Raw genomic sequence first — 22,091 nt, 5'->3', positions numbered from 1 at the left:
ATTTCTGTCATATTGAACTTCTTTATTTATACAAATAGATATAATACATAACAGATATTAAAATATATTCTATTAGCATAATAGATATTAAATAGATATTAAAATTTATTATATAAACATCTATCCATATAGTTTTCATACTGAATATTAATCTACTTGCCTAGATTAAATTACTTGTATTTATTTCTTTTTTATGGCTATATATATTAATATATATATATGTACCACCCTATATTCATTTTTGGAGTATAGATGTGTATACTTTCCTTTCTATATTATTTATTCAAAAGCCCTGCTTGTAACAAAATAAAAAATAAAAAGACCCTTGATTTAAATAGTTTTAATATCTATTTCTATCATATTGATCTTCTATATTTATACACATAGATATAATACATAACAGATATTAAAACATATTATATTAGCATCTATCCATATAGTTTGCTTACTGAACATTAATATCCTTGTCCAGATTTGGATTACATGTATTTATTTCTTTTTTATGGCTATATTTATATATGTATATGTATATATATACATATATATATCTCCCTCTATTTATTTCTTTATTATAGATGTGTATATTTTCATTTTCTATATTATTCATTTAAATGCCATGCCTCTAGCCAAATAATAAACAAAAAGTCCCTTGATTTAAATATTTTTAATATCTATTTCTATCATACTGATTTCTTTATTTATACATATAGATACAATGCATAACATGTATTCAAATACATTACCACCTATCCGTATATTTTTCATATTGAATATTAACCTGCTTTTCTAGATTTAGATAACTTGTATTTATTTCTTTCTTATGGCTATGTATATATCTCTATCTATCTATCTATCTATCTATCTATCTATCTATCTATCTATCTATCTATCTATCTATCTCCCTATATACATTTCTTTATTATAGATGTGTATATTTTCATTTCTATATTATTCATTTAAATGCCATGCCTTTAACCAAACAAAAACAAAAAGTCCCTCATTTAAATATTTTTAATATCTATTACTATAATATTGATCTTCTATATTTATACACACAGATGTAATGCATAACAGATATAAAATATATTACCATTTATCCATATAGTTTTCATACTGAATATTAATCTACTTGTCTAGATATGGATTACATGTATTTATTTCTTTTTTATGGCTATACATATATAAATATATATACATATATATATCTCCCTCTATTTATTTCTTTAGTATAGATGTGTATATTTTCATTTCTATATTATTCATTTAAATGCCATGCCTTTAACCAAACAAAAACAAAAAGTCCCTCATTTAAATATTTTTAATATCTATTACTATAATATTGATCTTCTATATTTATTCATATAGATACAATGCATAACATGTATTCAAATACATTACCATCTATCCGTATATTTTTCATATTGAATATTAACCTGCTTTTCTAGATTTACATAACTTGTATTTATTTCTTTCTTATGGCTATGTATATATCTATATCTATCTATCTATCTATCTATCTATCTATCTATCTATCTATCTATCTATCTCCCTATATACATTTCTTTCTTCTAGATGTGTATATTTTCATTTCTATATTATTCATTTAAATGCCATGCCTCTAACCAAATAATAAAAAAGTCCCTTCCTTAAAATATTTTTAATATTTACTTCTATCATACTGATCTTCTATATTTATAGACATAGATATGTTGCATAACAGATATTAAAATTTATTATATTAGCATCTATCCATATAGTTTTCATACTGAATATTAATTTACTTGTCTAGATATGGATTTCTTGTATTTATTTCTTTTTTATCTCTCTCTCTCTCTATATATATATATCTACCTAGCTCCCCTATATTTATTTTTCAGGTACATATTTCTCTTTCTAATGTTCTGCTTTTTGAAATTTGCATTTCTTTCTCTTTGAAACTCTACCCATTCATTCAGCTGACAGGTCAGAATGACAAAAATATAAAGCCCTGGTGAACCCCGAGTGCAGAACGCGCTCGTCACTATGGAACTTAGGCACAGAAATTTGTCTCGGTGCATTTTAGTAACTCATGGATGCACAGATGTGTTTTATACACTCACTTTTTACAGGGAAGTAAGAGGTGGAAAAACAAAAGCCACTTTCTTAACCCTAAGCCGTTCCTGACATAACAAAACCCTAACGACGGCGTGCACAGAGAGGGGGTTTCTTTCCAAGGGAATTTAGAGAGATCCATTCCTGTTCCTTGCCAATGCCTACCGTAAAAACCAGAACAGCTCCACAGGTTTTTGGATTCTGCATCCAGCCTTCGCAGGGAATTTCCTGGCAGCTCGGGGTCCCCTCTGGGCAAGGGTACCCGGCACGAGCCCTCCCCATTCCCCGCTCACCTTGCTCCTCCAGCGCAGCGCCTGCCTCCCTCTGCCGGGGACCTCGGCGTGCCCCAAGGGACACGGGAGCCCCCCAGTGCCCACCCCGTCCCCCTCAGCCTTTGCTCCTCACCCCCAAAGAAGGCACAGAACAACTCCAACTGTCCTGGACAGCAGCACCCTGCTTTATTGGAAGCCCTTCTAGGACTAGACCCCCTCCCAAAAAGGAGCTCTGCTGCAACAAGAAAAGGGGGGCAGGTCCCAGAAATCCCTCCCCAAAAACCCCAGGCACAGGCCAGAGGCAGAAAGAGGGAGTGGTGGCAGAGAGGACACAGGAAGAAAAGAAAGAACAAAAGAATGGGCTGTAGGATGAAATAGAAAAACAAAACAAAACGGAAAAAAAACCAAACCAAACCAAATCACCAAAAAACCACCAAAAACAAAACCAAACCACCAAAAAACCAAAACTTCCACCCAAACCCAAAACCTGGCATGGGCAGCAAGACAGAGAGGGATTGAAAAAGAACAGAGCCAAGGAAGGGGACACAAGGAGCCACTGGGAAACAAGGGCACGGGGAAGAGCAGAGAGACAGACGGAATTAAAAAAGGCACGTGAGTGAGCCACGGAGAAGGACACAGAAAAAGGCCGAGCGCAGAACACACAGCAAGGACAGAGGGATTCTGTCCTTGATTGGACAAGAGGGAAACAAGGAGCCAGAGGGGAAAGGACCACAGGAAAGCCAGGGGCCGGCAAGATGGATGAGATGGACAAGGTGCTTCTCCCTCTGGCCACTACGGCGAGCGCAGCTTCCCTGCAGTTTCACGTCTCTTCCAAGCACAACAGGTGAACAAAGAGCAGCACAGAGCCGCCGGTCTCCAATGCTCCGCAATCTAGAAGGAAAAAGAAGGAAAAAGGAAAAAGACCGGTTCATTCTGCCACCAAAGAGAGTTGCTTATCCCAAGACACCTTATTCCAGGCACAGAAATCATTTCTGCCACTCAAACAAACCCACTCGATGCTGTCTCAAGTCGATGGCAGCTACTTAAACCCTGTCTCAAGAATCACAGGGACACGAGCCTTGCAATTCTCAGGAAGGACTCGGCTGAGTCTTCAAGATTTCCCCACCCACAGAAGCCAGTGATCCCAGCTTGAAACAGCACATTTCCTCCCAACCCCATAGAAATTGCCCTGTGCTGCCAGCACTGAGGCTGCCAGCAGGAGCAGCAGGAGCAGGAGCAGGAGCAGGAGCAGCAGGAGCAGCAGATCCGTCCGCTCCGGGCGCAGGTCTCGGGCACCGCCGGGGTCCCTTTGGGCCGGTCCCAGTGCCCCTGGGCTAGTTCAAAATAGTATATAAATTTGATAAAAATAAGCATTAGAAATATTTAAATAATCATTTAAGGTGAAGGGGATGTTTTTTTAAATTCGGCTACAGGCAGGGCTTTTAAATAAATAATATAGAAATGAAAATATAGAAATCTATAACAAAGGTATAAGTATAGGGAGATATATATATATAGAGAGAGAGAGAGAGAGAGAGAGAGAGAGAGAGACATGAAAAAGAAATAAATACTAGTAACAAATATATACTAGTAGATTAACAATAAATATGAAAAATATATGGATGGACGTTAATATATTTTAATATCTATTATGCAATATATCTATGTGTATAAATATAAAAAATCAATATGATAGATATAGATATTAAAAATATTTAAATGAAGGGCCTTTTTGCTTTTTATTTGGTTAGAGGCAGGGCTTGCTAAGTTCCGATGGGGGGTTTTTTGGGGCGTTCCTTGGAGAAGGGTTTTTGGAAGGGGGTTGCACACCTTGTTTCTTGCCGGGCTTCTTTGCACGTGCGGGGGCGACCCCCGCCCAGCCCCGGGCTGAGCTCTGCGGCAGTGCTGCCACCTTGTGGCCACAGAGCGGTACTGCAGCTGTGCCCCGGCGCGGGCGGGGCCGAGCCGAGCGGAACCGAGCCGAGCCGAGTGGAACCGAGCCGAGCCGAGCGGAGCCGAACCGAAGCGTGCCGAGACGAGCCGAGCGGAGCCGAGCGGAGCCGAACCGAGGCGTGCCGAGCCGAGCCGAGCCGTGTCGAGCCGAGCCGAACCGTGCCGAGCGGAGCCGAGCGGAGCCGTGCCGAGCGGAGCCGAGCGGAGCCGAGCGGAGCCGTGCCGAGCGGAGCCGAGCCGAGCGGAGCCGAGCGGAGCCGTGCCGAGCGGAGCCGAGCCGAGCCGAGCGGAGCCGAGCGGAGCCGAGCCGAAGCGGGCCGCGGCAAGGACCCCGTCAGAGAGAGGCGTCCTCACCGCTGCCTGTCGGCGCCCGGCTGGCTCGCGTCCGGCCCCGGCGCCGCTGAGCGTACAGCCCGTGTCGGCACGGCCGGAAAAGCCGCGGAAAATTGCGCCGGAGCGGCGTCGGCGTCGGGGTATTTGTCAGGCAGTCGAGTAGACACCCACCGCCCGGGGTCCTTGTATTTTCCCGCCTTTTCGGCCGCCATGCTTGGAAGGTCAAAGCCAGCCGCGACTCGGCAGCCATCTTGTGAGGGGCGTGACGTCACTTCCGCCCTTCCTCGTCGCCATCTTTGTTGTGGCTGAAGCCACTTCCGGCCGAGCGGCCATCTTTGTTGTGGCACGATCGAGGCCCCCGCTGCTCTCAGCGCGTCTGTCTACCTTACTTGCCTGAACGAAAAACCCGACGAAGCCGGCCGACTCCGAGCACTCCGCCCGATTTTCCGCCGACTTTCCCGGGGCGAGGACGGTGGCGGCGGGGCTCAGCGGCTCCGGAGCTGGGCGGCGGCTGCGCCTGCGGCGGCAGGCATTGGAGTCGACGCCTCTGCCGGGGTCCTACCGGCCGGCCGCAAACTTCAGTGTGGCAATCAGCCCGACCCGGCTCCTGCGGGGGGGGGGTCCCGGCTCGACACGGCACGCCTCGGTTCGGCTCGGTTCGGCTCGGCTCGGCTCGGTTCGGCTCGGCCCCGCCCGCGCCGGGGCACAGCTGCAGTACCGCTCTGTGGCCACAAGGTGGCAGCACTGCCGCAGAGCTCAGCCCGGGGCTGGGCGGGGGTCGCCCCCGCACGTGCAAAGAAGCCCGGCAAGAAAGAACGTGTGCAACCCCCTTCCAAAAACCCTTCTCCAAGGAACGGCCCAAAAAACCCCCCATCGGAACTTAGCAAGCCCTGCCTCTAACCAAATAAAAAGCAAAAAGGCCCTTCATTTAAATATTTTTAATATCTATTTCTGTCATATTGAACTTCTTTATTTATACAAATAGATATAATACATAACAGATATTAAAATATATTCTATTAGCATAATAGATATTAAATAGATATTAAAATTTATTATATAAACATCTATCCATATAGTTTTCATACTGAATATTAATCTACTTGCCTAGATTAAATTACTTGTATTTATTTCTTTTTTATGGCTATATATATTAATATATATATATGTACCACCCTATATTCATTTTTGGAGTATAGATGTGTATACTTTCCTTTCTATATTATTTATTCAAAAGCCCTGCTTGTAACAAAATAAAAAATAAAAAGACCCTTGATTTAAATAGTTTTAATATCTATTTCTATCATATTGATCTTCTATATTTATACACATAGATATAATACATAACAGATATTAAAACATATTATATTAGCATCTATCCATATAGTTTGCTTACTGAACATTAATATCCTTGTCCAGATTTGGATTACATGTATTTATTTCTTTTTTATGGCTATATTTATATATGTATATGTATATATATACATATATATATCTCCCTCTATTTATTTCTTTATTATAGATGTGTATATTTTCATTTTCTATATTATTCATTTAAATGCCATGCCTCTAGCCAAATAATAAACAAAAAGTCCCTTGATTTAAATATTTTTAATATCTATTTCTATCATACTGATTTCTTTATTTATACATATAGATACAATGCATAACATGTATTCAAATACATTACCACCTATCCGTATATTTTTCATATTGAATATTAACCTGCTTTTCTAGATTTAGATAACTTGTATTTATTTCTTTCTTATGGCTATGTATATATCTCTATCTATCTATCTATCTATCTATCTATCTATCTATCTATCTATCTATCTATCTATCTCCCTATATACATTTCTTTATTATAGATGTGTATATTTTCATTTCTATATTATTCATTTAAATGCCATGCCTTTAACCAAACAAAAACAAAAAGTCCCTCATTTAAATATTTTTAATATCTATTACTATAATATTGATCTTCTATATTTATACACACAGATGTAATGCATAACAGATATAAAATATATTACCATTTATCCATATAGTTTTCATACTGAATATTAATCTACTTGTCTAGATATGGATTACATGTATTTATTTCTTTTTTATGGCTATACATATATAAATATATATACATATATATATCTCCCTCTATTTATTTCTTTAGTATAGATGTGTATATTTTCATTTCTATATTATTCATTTAAATGCCATGCCTTTAACCAAACAAAAACAAAAAGTCCCTCATTTAAATATTTTTAATATCTATTACTATAATATTGATCTTCTATATTTATTCATATAGATACAATGCATAACATGTATTCAAATACATTACCATCTATCCGTATATTTTTCATATTGAATATTAACCTGCTTTTCTAGATTTACATAACTTGTATTTATTTCTTTCTTATGGCTATGTATATATCTATATCTATCTATCTATCTATCTATCTATCTATCTATCTATCTATCTATCTATCTCCCTATATACATTTCTTTCTTCTAGATGTGTATATTTTCATTTCTATATTATTCATTTAAATGCCATGCCTCTAACCAAATAATAAAAAAGTCCCTTCCTTAAAATATTTTTAATATTTACTTCTATCATACTGATCTTCTATATTTATAGACATAGATATGTTGCATAACAGATATTAAAATTTATTATATTAGCATCTATCCATATAGTTTTCATACTGAATATTAATTTACTTGTCTAGATATGGATTTCTTGTATTTATTTCTTTTTTATCTCTCTCTCTCTCTATATATATATATCTACCTAGCTCCCCTATATTTATTTTTCAGGTACATATTTCTCTTTCTAATGTTCTGCTTTTTGAAATTTGCATTTCTTTCTCTTTGAAACTCTACCCATTCATTCAGCTGACAGGTCAGAATGACAAAAATATAAAGCCCTGGTGAACCCCGAGTGCAGAACGCGCTCGTCACTATGGAACTTAGGCACAGAAATTTGTCTCGGTGCATTTTAGTAACTCATGGATGCACAGATGTGTTTTATACACTCACTTTTTACAGGGAAGTAAGAGGTGGAAAAACAAAAGCCACTTTCTTAACCCTAAGCCGTTCCTGACATAACAAAACCCTAACGACGGCGTGCACAGAGAGGGGGTTTCTTTCCAAGGGAATTTAGAGAGATCCATTCCTGTTCCTTGCCAATGCCTACCGTAAAAACCAGAACAGCTCCACAGGTTTTTGGATTCTGCATCCAGCCCTCGCAGGGAATTTCCTGGCAGCTCGGGGTCCCCTCTGGGCAAGGGTACCCGGCACGAGCCCTCCCCATTCCCCGCTCACCTTGCTCCTCCAGCGCAGCGCCTGCCTCCCTCTGCCGGGGACCTCGGCGTGCCCCAAGGGACACGGGAGCCCCCCAGTGCCCACCCCGTCCCCCTCAGCCTTTGCTCCTCACCCCCAAAGAAGGCACAGAACAACTCCAACTGCCCTGGACAGCAGCACCCTGCTTTATTGGAAGCCCTTCTAGGACTAGACCCCCTCCCAAAAAGGAGCTCTGCTGCAACAAGAAAAGGGGGGCAGGTCCCAGAAATACCTTCTTGGAATTTTGACCCCTGACCTTTTGACCCCAGACCCATGACCTCCTTACCCCCTGACCCCGACCTTTGACCCCGACCTTTGACATGTGACCTCATGACCTTTGAGCCCTGACCTTAGACCTTTGAAACCCTGACCTTTTACATTTGAACCCTGACCTTTGACCTTGAACCCCTGTGACCTTTGACTCTGTGAGCGTTGACCCAAGACCTTTGACCCCATGACCTTCAACCTTTGACCTGTGACATATGTCCTCGTGACCTTTGACCTCGTGACCGGTGACCCTGTGACCTTCGATCCCATGGCTTTTGGCCTTTGACCTCTGTGACCTTTGACCCCTGACCTTTGATCCATGACCCCCCTGACCTTTGACTTGCTGACCTCATTCATAACCCTGACCCCTGAAATGGTGGTGGTTGTGTTTTTCTGGTTCAGATATGGTGGTGTGAATTCATTTTTAGTTAACTATGGTGGTGCATGTGTACGTCTGGTTTGATATGGGGGTCTGCAGATGCATTTTGGGTTGAATATGGTGATGTGCATTTATTTGTGGTTAAAAATGGTTGTGCTCATGCATTTCTGGTCAAATGTGGCGCTGTGCATTTGTGTGGTTTTTGGATGCTGTGCCACGCGTGTTTTGGCAGGCACGTGTGGTGTGGCTTTTTCGGATGGTTGTGTGGGTTGGTTAGTGGATGGTAGAAAAGTTTTGAATGGGGTTTTTTAAGACAGTAAATTTAAGTGTTTTTTTGTTTGGTTTAATTGGTTTGGAAAAATATTTTTTTGGAGGAAAATTGAAAAAAAATGTTTATTTAATGAGTAAAGTATTTATAAGTATAAACAAATGAATAATAATAAATAATAAAATTTGTTGTTGTTTGAAGAGATGGTCAATTTAGAGAGTTCTTGTTGGGAAGTGTAGTTTTGTTTGTTTAGTTATATATTAGTTTTTTTGGTGTTGGAAAGTGTTGAGGCCCAGACCCCCGAGGGCTGGATGTGTTAGTTTTTGGTGTTTAGGTTTTTAGTTTAGAGTACATTTGAATAGATTTAAGAGAAAGGAAAAATATATATAGTTTGGAGAATTTTTTTGGTTTAGTTTGTTGAAACAATTCAAAATAAGGGAGACTTTTGTTTTGTTGTAGATAATATCGTTTGGAGAAGGATGTGGGGGAATGAGTGTTGTTTTTGAAAATAACTTGTGTGGGGTGTTCTGTTTCTTCTGGAAATTAGTTATATATACTCAGATAAGAGTAGTGATATTTAGTAAAAAGTGATGTTTATATGTATTTTTTATTTAATGATTAGATTTTTTTGAGGTATATATTTTTTGAGATATATATTGTGTTATTTTTTTGTATTATTTATTATGTGTCATTTGGTTTTTGAGTAAAGACAATTTTATGGAATTTTTTCAATTTAAAGTGGAATTGATTTTAATTGCTTTTTCAAATACATTTTTATATTTGTTACTGGGATTTTGGTTTTGTTAATGATATGTCAGGGTTTAGATTGGGTAGGGTTAGTTTGCTTGGTGGAGTTCGGGGTGTTAATGAATTAGGTGGCTTTTGCTAGATGATTTTTAATATTTGAAAGATTTTTTATTTAATGTTTTAAAGATGGTTTTTAATATTTTATTGTATTTTTTTATTTGTACTTGGTGCACGGTAGGGGATACGGTATATTTACTGAATATAAAGTTTTTTAGTTTAGGTGTTGATAAGGTTTTTTTGAAATGAGTTTTATGGTTTGCTTTAATTTTTTAGGGGTATTATGTTGTTAAAGGACTTGTTTTTTAAGGTTTAGGATGATGTTTTGAGTAGCAGTGTGAGGTATAGGGTAGGTATTTATTTATTTAGTGATTTTTTTTATTATTGTGAGTATGTAGTGTTTATTTTGGTGTGTTTGGGGTACAGTAATATAGTTAATTTGTTAGGGTTTTTATATTTCTATTTAGATTATTGTGATAGGGAGTTTGATTGAAGTATATGTTTTAAACTTATGGATAATGTGAGAAATATTGTTTATGGCTAAATTTATTTTTTGGTTTTGTGTTTATTTGGAGGTGGTATTTTTATTTTGATGATTCGAGGTATTATGAGATTATTGAGTTAGGAACAATTTTGTTTTGTATGGTTAATTGCAGGTTTCTTTTGATCTTTTTATTTTTGTAGTTGCATGTACCTGTTTATTGCTTTGGCAGTTTTTATTAGTTGTATTTTTGGGGATATGAATATTTATATGATGGATTTTTACAGGGAGTTTGTTTTTGTAGTGATTTCTTATTTTTTAGTAGTTTAATCTTTTTTATTGTTAATGAGGTCTTCCATTATTCTTATAGAGCATTGATTATTATTTCTGCATTAGAAGGTAGCAATTTGGTTAGGTTTTTTTTAGTAATGTTTAGGGCTCATTGAATGGTTTTCAGTTTAGTAAGTTGTTAAGTTTTTTTAAGTAGATTTGGTTGTGTTAAGTTGTATATATTTTTTTGTGTTTTGTTTTACTTTTATGATGTGGTATGAATTATTAGTAAAAAGAGAGTAGTGGGGTTTTTTGCTGCTCTTCTTATAAACTAGGTATAATTACTAATACACTTTTAAAACCTGTTACTGGGATTGGGACGTAGGGGAGGACAAAGAAACTAAAAACTAAAGCTACTTGGTACAAGCGTCAGTACTTTCAAAAAGGTTTTATCAATCATTATTACTGAGCTTAGCATAACAGCTATTTTAATCTTTGCCCTTTTACTGTGAAAGTTATGTATTAAGGACAATATTGGAGTTATTTTTGGATAAGAAAATAAACTTTGGAACAAGAAAGGCATTAAAACTTGAAAAAAAGCTCAGAGACTAGAACTACATGATGGGCTCAACACTGAGAGACATGAACTTAAGGAACACCACTACAAAGTCCTATATCCCAACACACAGAAGTGCCAATATAACGTAATCAGTACAGGTTTTCCTTACTCTTTTGAACCGGACATTGGGCAGCAAATCATTAAATACTTAGAAAGCTGAGACAAAAGTCAAAGTGCTGCAGGATAAGTTCACAGCTCCTGACATCTTGTGTCCATCTAGGAACACCCGCTAGACTCCAACTACACCCTACATCACAAATTTCAAATTACAGGGGCCTGGGACTTGGCCTTTTACACCTACACCCAGGCTGGGCAGCAGGACAGAGCAGCTCCGGGACAACTACACCCAGACACCCGTGACACACAAGACAACAGACGAGGGGACACAACGGGGAGACAAAACTCTGGGCCACAAGAACGGCCGCAAGGACCGAGAGAACGCGGAACGAGATGAGCCGGGTGAGAATGAAGGCGAGCTGATGAAGCTCGCAGAACCCGGGAGGAAGAAGATGCTGATGGAATGACAAACTCCAGCAACTGCCAAGAGGGATGCCCGAGAATCTGAGGGCCACAGCCCCCTACCTATCTCTGCGTTTCTTCAAGACCTAAGCCGCAACAATGGATCCTCGCGGCGCACGGCTGTTGACACAGCTCGGAACAAGACCTCTAAAAGACATCCGATCGGATGCTTTTAAAAGAGAGACGCGATTCCAAGGCCTCAGAGATCCTGAGGCAAAGCTTCGATGGTGTCGGGCTGAGGAGCCCAGAGATCAGAGATGCGAGGAGTGACGCCGGGGTTTCTGGTAAGCCCCCAGAAGAGATAAGGCGAGGCACGTACAACACAAGAGGCACAAAAGACACAGAAGGCACGACGGACAAGTGATACAACACGCCCCGGGACTGCTCTGTCCTGCACACCTCAGCACTGTGAACAAAAGTGAGGCTCTCCCTTCACGTGGCCTAAGGGACCACAGCCTGGACCTCCCCATCCCCAAACCTGACTCAAATATCCCAGGTCCAGAGTCCCGACCCGGCACCCCGATTTCAGCCCCTCTGCAATTCGCAGCCTCCGACACAGCTCTCGGATGCTCGGCAGGGTGGATCCACATGGAGCGCCAAGGAAGGCCGCCTCGCCATCTGGGAAGTTCCTGCCATCGCCAGGCTGCTGTCTTCTGGGTCAGCTACAATAAATAAAACACAAAATCAGCCGCTGATCTTTGCAGGGCATCAGCCAAAACCCGACAATTCCGCTACTCACGGTCTCCTGTGAACGGCCACGTCCTGAGGCCACGCGCTTCGGCCACGCCGGGAGCCGGACGCCGTCGTCGCAGGGCGCGCCTGAGTTAAGAGAAGACAAAGTGATGCTGCATTGCTGAAACTCAAAGGGACCCTCGCTCCTCCTCCCGACATCCCCAACTCACGGCAACCCCTCGGCCCGTTCCTGAAGGCCACCCACACGGCCCCTTTACGTGGAAAAGGCTCCATCACACGGTTCCATAACGTTTCCGCAGGGCTCACAGGAGCGGTGAAACAGCTGTGCCGGCCGGTTGGCAAGGACGTCTCGGCGAAATGCGACTGGACCGCCTAAAGCACGCAAACAAGATGGGACGCTTGGCATTGCACCGGAAACTGAGAGCCCAGCGGTAACAACAGCTTCCCTCCACCGGTAAATGCTCACCTTGCCCACTTCGCCTTGACTGCTGCTAGCCGGCTTCACTTCCTAAAAATAAAGACAAAGAGGAGACCTGTCACACAGTGACCGGTTCCAGTTGCCCTGCAAAGACAAACATTGACTTACCTTCGCGGGGGAACCCCCTTACCCTGGATGGGGCGCTCTGCCACCGATTTCATCCGTCTGCATCTGAAAGAAAGCTGAGACAAAAGTCAAAGTGCTGCAGGGTAACTTCACAGCTCCTGACATCTTGTGTCAATCTAGCAACACCCGCTAGACTCCAACTACACCCTACATCACAAATTTCAAATTACAGGGGCCTGGGACTTGGCCTTTTACACCTACACCCAGGCTGGGCAGCAGGACAGAGCAGCTCCGGGACAACTACACCCAGACACCCGTGACACACAAGACAACAGACGAGGGGACACAATGGGGAGACAAAACTCTGGGCCACAAGAATGGCCACAAGGACCGAGCGAATGCGGAACGAGATAAGCCGGGTGAGAATGAAGGCGAGCTGATGAAGCTCACAGAACCCGGGAGGAAGAAGATGCTGATGGAATGACGAACTCCAGCAACTGCCAAGACGAATGCCCGAGAATTTTAGGGCCACAGTCCTCCACCTATCTTTGTGTTTCTTCAAGACCTAAGCCGCAACAATGGATCCTCGCGGCGCACGGCTGTTGACACAGCTCGGAACAAGACCTCTAAAAGACATCCGATCGGATGCTTTCCAAAACAGATGCAATTCCAAGGCCTCTGCGAGCTCCTGAGGCAAAGCTTCGATGGCATCGGGCTGAAGAGCCCAGAGATCAGAGATGCTACGAGTGACGCCGGGGTTTCTGGTAAGCCCCCAGAAGAGATAAGGCGAGGCACGTACAACACGAGAGGCACAAAAGACACAGAAGGCACGACGGACAAGTGATACAACACGCCCCGGGACTGCTCTGTCCTGCGCACCTCAGCACTGTGAACAAAAGTGAGGCTCTCCCTTCACGTGGCCTAAGGGGCCACAGCCTGGACCTCCCCATCCCCAAAGCTGACTTAAAAATACCAGGTCCAGAGTCCCGACCCGGCACCCCACTTTCAGCCCCTCTGCAATTCATAGCCTTCGACTTAGCTCTCGGATGCCCGGCAGGGTGGATCCACATGGAGCGCCAAGGAAGGCCGCCTCGCCATCTGGGAAGTTCCTGCCATCGCCAGGCTGCCGTCTCTCCGTCAGCTACAATAAATAAAACACAAAATCAGCGGCTGATCTTTGCAGGGCAACAGACAAAACCCGACAATTCTGCTACTCACGGTCTCCTGCGAACAGCTGCACCCTGAGGCCGCACGCTTCGGCCACGCCGGGAGCCGGACGCCGTCGTCGCAGGGCGCGCCTGAGTTAAGAGAAGACAAAGTGATGCGGCATTGCTGAAACTCAAAGGGACCCTCGCTCCTCCTCCCGACATCCCCAACTCACGGCAACCCCTCGGCCCGTTCCTGAAGGCCACCCACACGGCCCCTTTACGTGGAAAAGGCTCCATCACACGGTTCCATAACGTTTCCGCAGGGCTCACAGGAGCGGTGAAACAGCTGTGCCGGCCGGTTGGGGAGGGGATCTCGGCGAAATGCGACTGGACCACCTAAAGCACACAAACAAGAAGGGACGCTTGGCATTTGCACCAGAAACTGAGAGCCCAGCAATAACAACAGTTTCCCTCCACCGGTAAATGCTCACCTTGCCCACTTCCCCTTGACTGCTGCTAGCTGTCTCTACTTCCTAAAAATAAAGACAAAGAGGAGACCTGTCACACAGTGACCGGTTCCAGTTGCCCTGCAAAGACAAACATTGACTTACCTTCTCGCGGGAACCCCCTTACCCTGGATGGGGCGCTCTGCCACCGATTTCATCCGTCTGCATCTGAAAGAAAGCTGAGACAAAAGACAAAGTGCTGCAGGGTAACTTCACAGCTCCTGACATCTTGTGTCAATCTAGGAACACCCGCTAGACTCCAACTACACCCTACATCACAAATTTCAAATTACAGGGGCCTGAGACTTGGCCTTTTACACCTACACCCAGGCTGGGCAGCAGGACAGAGCAGCTCCGGGACAACTACACCCAGACACCCGTGACACACAAGACAACAGACGAGGGGACACAACGGGGAGACAAAACTCTGGGCCACAAGAATGGCCACAAGGACCGAGAGAACGCGGAACGAGATGAGCCGGGTGAGAATGAAGGCGAGCTGATGAAGCTCGCAGAACCCGGGAGGAAGAAGATGCTGACGGAATGACGAACTCCAGCAACTGCCAAGACGGATGCCCGAGAATTTTAGGGCCACAGTCCTCCACCTATCTTTGTGTTTCTTCAAGACCTAAGCCGCAACAATGGATCCTCGCGGCGCACGGCTGTTGACACAGCTCGGAACAAGACCTCTAAAAGACATCCGATCGGATGCTTTCCAAAACAGATGCAATTCCAAGACCTCTGCGAGCTCCTGAGGCAAAGCTTCGATGGCATCGGGCTGAGGAGCCCAGAGATCAGAGATGCTACGAGTGACACCGCGGTTTCTGGTAAGCCCCCAGAAGAGATAAGGCGAGGCACGTACAACACAAGAAGCACAAAAGACACAGAAGGCACGACGGACAAGTGATACAACACGCCCCGGGACTGCTCTGTCCTGCGCACCTCAGCACTGTGAGGCTCTCCCTTCACGTGGCCTAAGGGGCCACAGCCTGGACCTCCCCATCCCCAAAGCTGACTTAAAAATACCAGGTCCAGAGTCCCGACCCGGCACCCCACTTTCAGCCCCTCTGCAATTCATAGCCTTCGACTTAGCTCGCGGATGCCCTGCAGGGTGGATCCACATGGAGCGCCAAGGAAGGGCGCCTCGCCATCTGGGAAGTTCCTGCCATCGCCAGGCTGCCGTCTCTCCGTCAGCTACAATAAATAAAACACAAAATCAGCGGCTGATCTTTGCAGGGCAACAGACAAAACCCGACAATTCCATTACTCATGGTCTCCTGTGAACGGCCACGTCCTGAGGCCGCACGCTTCGGCCACGCCGGGAGCCGGACGCCGTCGTCGCAGGGCGCGCCTGAGTTAAGAGAAGACAAAGTGATGCTGCATTGCTGAAACTCAAAGGGACCCTCGCTCCTCCTCCCGACATCCCCAACTCACGGCAACCCCTCGGCCCGTTCCTGAAGGCCACCCACACGGCCCCTTTACGTGGAAAAGGCTCCATCACACGGTTCCATAACGTTTCCGCAGGGCTCACGGGAGCGGTGAAACAGCTGTGCCGGCCGGTTGGTTGGGGAGGGGATCACGGAGAAATGCGACTGGACCACCTAAAGCACGCAAACAAGATGGGACGCTTGGCATTGCACCGGAAACTGAGAGCCCAGCGATAACAACAGCTTCCCTCCACCGGTAAATGCTCACCTTGCCCACTTCCCCTTGACTGCTGCTAGCCGGCTTCACTTCCTAAAAATAAAGACAAAGAGGAGACCTGTCACACAGTGACCGGTTCCAGTTGCCCTGCAAAGACAAACATTGACTTACCTTCTCGCGGGAACCCCCTTACCCTGGATGGGGCGCTCTGCCACCGATTTCATCCGTCTGCATCTGAAAGAAAGCTGAGACAAAAGTCAAAGTGCTGCAGGATAACTTCACAGCTCCTGACATCTTGTGTCAATCTAGGAACACCCGCTAGACTCCAACTACACCCTACATCACAAATTTCAAATTACAGGGGCCTGAGACTTGGCCTTTTACACCTACACCCAGGCTGGGCAGCAGGACAGAGCAGCTCCGGGACAACTACACCCAGACACCCGTGACACACCAGACAACAGACGAGGGGACACAACGGGGAGACAAAACTCTGGGCCACAAGAACGGCCGCAAGGACCGAGAGAACGCGGAACGAGATGAGCCGGGTGAGAATGAGGGCGAGCTGATGAAGCTCGCAGAACCCGGGAGGAAGAAGATGCTGACGGAATGACGAACTCCAGCAACTGCCAAGACGGATGCCCGAGAATTTTAGGGCCACAGTCCTCCACCTATCTTTGTGTTTCTTCAAGACCTAAGCCGCAACAATGGATCCTCGCGGCGCACGGCTGTTGACACAGCTCGGAACAAGACCTCTAAAAGACATCCGATCGGATGCTTTCCAAAACAGATGCAATTCCAAGACCTCTGCGAGCTCCTGAGGCAAAGCTTCGATGGCATCGGGCTGAAGAGCCCAGAGATCGGAGATGGTACGAGTGACGCCGGGGTTTCTGGTAAGCCCCCAGAAGAAATAAGGCGAGGCACGTACAACACAAGAAGCACAAAAGACACAGAAGGCACGACGGACAAGTGATACAACACGCCCCGGGACTGCTCTGTCCTGCGCACCTCAGCACTGTGAACAAAAGTGAGGCTCTCCCACCGTGTGGCCTAAGGGGCCACAGCCTGGACCTCCCCATCCCCAAAGCTGACTTAAAAATACCAGGTCCAGAGTCCCGACCCGGCACCCCACTTTCAGCCCCTCTGCAATTCATAGCCTTCGACTTAGCTCTCGGATGCCCGGCAGGGAGGATCCACACGAGGACGCCCCGGAAGGCCGTCGCGCTATCCGGGAAGTTCCTGCCATCGCCAGGATGTCGTCTCCTGGTCAGCTACAATCTAGAAGACCAAATATCAATGCAGGATCTTAGCGGCACATCTGTGAAAACCCAGCACTTACCTTCTCTAGAGAACGCCCAGGTTCATGGGCTGCACACTTCACCTCACAGGGAGGCAGAGGCTTGCTTCACAGCAGTATTGGCTGACAGAGCCAAATTACCACCACCTCAAAGAGGGGAGGAAGACTCTCCAGTCAGTGAGGGACAGGGAGCCCAGGGTACCCCAAGGATGGAAACCCCAGCTTATATGACAGCAGTAGGCCCTAGCACCCACTATCTCTTCCTGGCTGGCCCTAGCACCAGGGGTACTGCCTGCAGCTCTCGGGGGTTCTGGCACTCTGCTGCTTTAGGGTTCCTGCCTGCAGCTGTCTCAGGGAAACGGGAGTGTTGTTAGGGCTGCTGTTTAGGGTTTGAATAGTCCTGTACTCTACCTTATATCCCAACCTGTACCCCTTTTATTTTCACTGTTTGTCTCCAGCCCTCGACCTCTGAAGCCCTCCCTCAGCCTCTCTGTGTCACTGCCAAGCTCCCGCGCTGAACCCTACAAACTTAGTTAGAACCCTACGCTTGCAACCGGGGATGCTCCTTATCCATAGGCCCCAAGAGATGTCCATTAGCCCGGACCAGGCAATCCACAGTTGCTCCCTACCCTACCTAAGTTTGGCCCTGAGACAGGGCAGAGGCTGACAGAGCCGAACTCTTTGCGGAGGCTAGGCACGAAGCCCTGCCAACCGCCGCCTCGAGGAGGGGTGGGAGCAATCCCCGGCTGCGGAGGGACCGAGAGCCCAGGGTGGGGCGGGGCGGGAAACCCCCTGTTTCCCCAACCCTACGGATCGTCCCCCCACTATCTCCTGGCTGGCCCTAGCACCAGGGGTACTGTCTGCAGTACCAGGGGTTCTGGCACTCTGCTGCTTTAGGGTTCCTGCCTGCAGCTGTCTCAGGGAAACGGGAGCGCTGTTAGGGCTGCTGTTTAGGGTTTGGGGTGGGGTACACCTGAACTCCACCTTACCTATACCCCTTCTTTTCACTGTTTGCTCAGCCTTTTTTTTTCTTGGAATTCTTGTGACAGATTGAGGGCACCGGGGAGGGACTGCCAAAGTGAAATCAAAAGGGAAAAGGAGAAAGATCACCCCTGCAAATCCACACCGGCTCAGCTGTTCAGGTGCTGCTTCCTGGCAAAAAGCTTTGTCCCTCACCACCTCCTTTAAGCGGTGCTCCGGGTCCAAGTGCATCCAGGTGCTCCCCCAGACCCTATGAGATGCTCTCACCATCACTCCATCAGATGTCACTGGGAGCCCACCAGAAACTCCTCTCCTCCAGGAGATGCATGCCAACGTTGATTTGCCACTCGTATTTGACCCTGTAATAACAGCAAAATTGTTGCCCTCCGTCAGGTACGTGTTGTTAGACACAGGTTTTTCCATAGCCATCTTTTCAAGAACTGGGTGCCATCCCTGCTTGATTGCTAAATTATCCATAAATTCTGGAAAACCTAAATGAGAAAAAAAATCTAAGACACTGAGAAGTTAATATGGAAACCTTTACATCATTACAGTAGTATGTTTTGAAATAAAGTGAATTCTTCCAGTCCAACTGCAAAAATCCAATTTGTAAAAATAAAATAGCCAAAACCAAACAGCATCAAGTTCCCACCAATATCATCAATAAAATCACAATACCTCCACCAACCAAGGGAAAAAAACCTTAACCTAGAAAAAATCTGAACCCCCTCAAAAAGATTCAACACTAAAACACAACTCATCCTAACACTTCAACTAACAATACTAAAATAATTTTTCAAAACAAATATAAAAACCCTTCTAAAATCTACTGGTCTTTCCTCCACAACAAAAAAAAACCTCCTTTAAAATCAATTTAAAAACGGACTGAAACCTGCTTTCTATTAAGAAACACATTCATTTTAAAACATTTCCTCCCAGTTTGTCTCAAACCTTTCTAAGGTTTGGATCCCGTTCCAGTGCACCAGAACCAAATCAACCTGCTCTGGCTCTGGAAACATCAGCGACACCAAACCCAGAGCACGAAGCACCTCGCCGCTCCTACCCCGCTGTCCCTCGGCCCTGCTCTCTCGCGTCCTACGCTGCAGAGCGCTGGGAGCCAGGTTCAGCCCCGAGAATTGTCACATCCATTTCCTCGGACATTCCAGCTTCCACGGGGATATTGCGGGGACCCCCTGCATTCCATTCCCTAGTACAGCAGCAAGACAAAGTTCTCCCCCAGCCCGCGTCTCCAGAAAATCGTGTACAAGCCTTAAACAAGCTCCGAGGTTTGAGAAATACGGTCTGCCCAACAAGCCCAACCCTGCATCCAGAGGAAATGAACATCACAAACAGATTCACGCACACCAGATGCACGGGACGCTGCCAGCTTGGACCTGCAATTAACTCGGCAATGGAAAAACCTGAGCTCAAAGCCCTCACGTGAAGGTGCAAAAGGTATTGGACACAGTTTCTAGAAGGCGCCACATCGTTATTTAAAGGCGCGGCTCGGCTAAAGAGCAACACCGACAAAGCTCCCCAGACAAAAAGGCCGGAAGGTCGGGCTTTTCCCCCTCCCCTCCTCCCAGCGGCTTTGGCCAGCGCACTCTGAACCTGACGAGCCACGAGTGTCCCCCAGCGGCCCTCGCCGGGACTCGCTCCCGGGCTGGCGCCGCTCCAGGTGCGGGGGGACCGGGGGAGCCACGCGAGCCCCGGCAGCGGCGGCACTCGGCACCCGGGGGCGACCCCGCGCTCCCGGCCCCGGACGGAGCGCGGCTCCCGGCAGGAAAGCGGCTCCTCCGGCGGGCGGGGGCGGCCCCGGCCCCGGGACAGCCCGGCCCGCCCAGCGGCACCGGGACCGGCCCGAAGGGACCCCGGCGGTGCCCGAGCCCCGCGCCCGGAGCGGGCGGAGCGGCCGGACGGACACAGCTCCGCGCCGCGGCTCCCGCCTGCCGGCCCGGCAGAGCTCACCTCGCCTCCACACGGCTCTGTCGCTCCCCGGCAAGAGGAAATCAAAAAGGAAAAGGAGAAAAGTCCCCCCTGCAAACCCGCACTGGCTTACTTGCTCCGATGCTGCTTCGCGACACAAAGGTTTGTCCCTGGGCACCTCCTTTAAACAATGCTCCATGTCCAAGTGCATCCAGCTGTTCTCCCAGACCCTATGAGATGCTCCCGGTATCGTTCCAGGAGATACCCCCGTGGAGCCCACCATAAATGACTCTCTTCCAGCTGCTCCATGCCCAAGGGAACTGAGGGAAACCCTCCCCCTAAAACAGCCCCGGGCAGGACCCACCCACTCCTCATCAACCTCACTGCTCACACCTGGGGCTGCTCTGAGCCCTCATCATCCTCACAGTTCAGTTTGTGCTGTTGCCATCCTACGGGTGAGGGCAGGGGCAGAAGGAACTTGTTGCTCATTCCCTGGACAGCTCATTGTCTGCCCCTGACACACGGGGGCACCAGGCTTTCCTTGCTATGGATGAGGACACCTCTCCTCCTCCAGGTGCCCAAGGCTGAAAATGGAATTCCACCTCCACAATTCCATGTGTTTGAGTTTCATAATTCCCAATGTAATTCCCCATGGATCATAAGACATCACCTCTAATTTTTCCTCTAGAATCACTGCTGACTTGCCTTTCTGTGGAAGTGTTTGACACATCGATGCAGAGTTCAGGGGCTCGTTTATGGCTTATCCTGACGAGCACAAAGGAAATCCAAACACCCAGAATTACAGGGAAATATGGATAAAGTTTAGAAATACTCCTCTTCCCTGCAACTCCCTGGCAACTTCCCACTGACCTTTTACTCTTAACCTCTGAATTTTGACCTTTGACTCTTGACTTCTGCTCTCTGAAGTTTGATTCCCTGATAATTGACCTTGGACCACACAACCTTGGAAAATTAACCCATAACATTGGACCTTGGACCCTTTACTCTTGATCTTTGAACCCTGACCATTCACATGTGACCCTTGAAGTTTGAATCCCTGACTTTTCACTTTAACCATTGACCCCTGAGCTCTTGCCTTTGACATCAGCCCTTTGACCCTGCCCCAACATCAATATCACTGACCTCCAGTGATTTCAGCATATGAATGCTACCATAGTTATCTCACCCAGCAGTGTCAATCCCACTCTCAGTCTCTATCCCAGCCCCACAGTGATTATAGTTCCAGTCCTAGTGACCCCTTCCCTGGCCCAGTGATTTCAGCTCTTAACCCACAAGCTTTATTTCACAGCCAGCTCTCTTCTTCACAGCTCCAGATGTGTGTTTCTCCAAGTCTGCTGGCTGAAAACTCTCCAGGTTCAAGGAGCAGGATCTTCCTCTTGGCTCCAGCTCTGCAACATTTCAGCTCCGGCCCTAGGGCCTCTAAGCCCACCCCACAGTCAATATCCCTGCCCCAGTGATTTCAGCTCTTGACTGACCCACAAGCTTTATTTCACGGCCAGCTCTCTTCTTCCAGCTCCACATCTGCTTCCTTTTCCCCTGCTCCGCTAGGTGAAGCTGCTCCAGGTTGAGACAAAAGGGTCTTTGTTTTGGTTCCAGCTCCGAGGTTTCACCTCCAGGCCAAGAAATGCCACTCCAACCCCATCCCAACCCCAAATCAATCTTCACTGTATTTGCAGCCCATCCCACTGTGTACCATTCTATGGTTGCTTCCCACATCTACAGTCACTATC

The 22,091-nt window shown here is 46.3% G+C and overlaps 1 long non-coding RNA gene across 2 annotated transcripts; it reads right to left on the bottom strand.

The window, feature by feature from the left end:
- Positions 1–10,896: 10,896 nt before the first annotated feature.
- On the bottom strand, positions 10,897–12,595 carry LOC131588119 (uncharacterized). 2 transcript variants are annotated; one of them, XR_009279514.1, is made up of 3 exons: positions 12,504–12,595; positions 12,341–12,420; positions 10,897–12,263 (listed from the first exon to the last, which is right to left on the bottom strand). It is a non-coding gene; the product is annotated as an uncharacterized LOC131588119 (long non-coding RNA). The 2 variants fall into 2 exon arrangements; XR_009279513.1 differs by having other exon boundaries at positions 12,341–12,572.
- Positions 12,596–22,091: the final 9,496 nt, after the last annotated feature.

The sequence above is a fragment of the Poecile atricapillus genome, chromosome 24 (assembly GCF_030490865.1).
Source record: "Poecile atricapillus isolate bPoeAtr1 chromosome 24, bPoeAtr1.hap1, whole genome shotgun sequence".
Lineage (NCBI taxonomy): Eukaryota > Metazoa > Chordata > Aves > Passeriformes > Paridae > Poecile > Poecile atricapillus.
The sequence above is the reverse complement of the archived record's forward strand: the minus strand, read 5'-3'. Positions and strand labels throughout refer to the sequence as shown.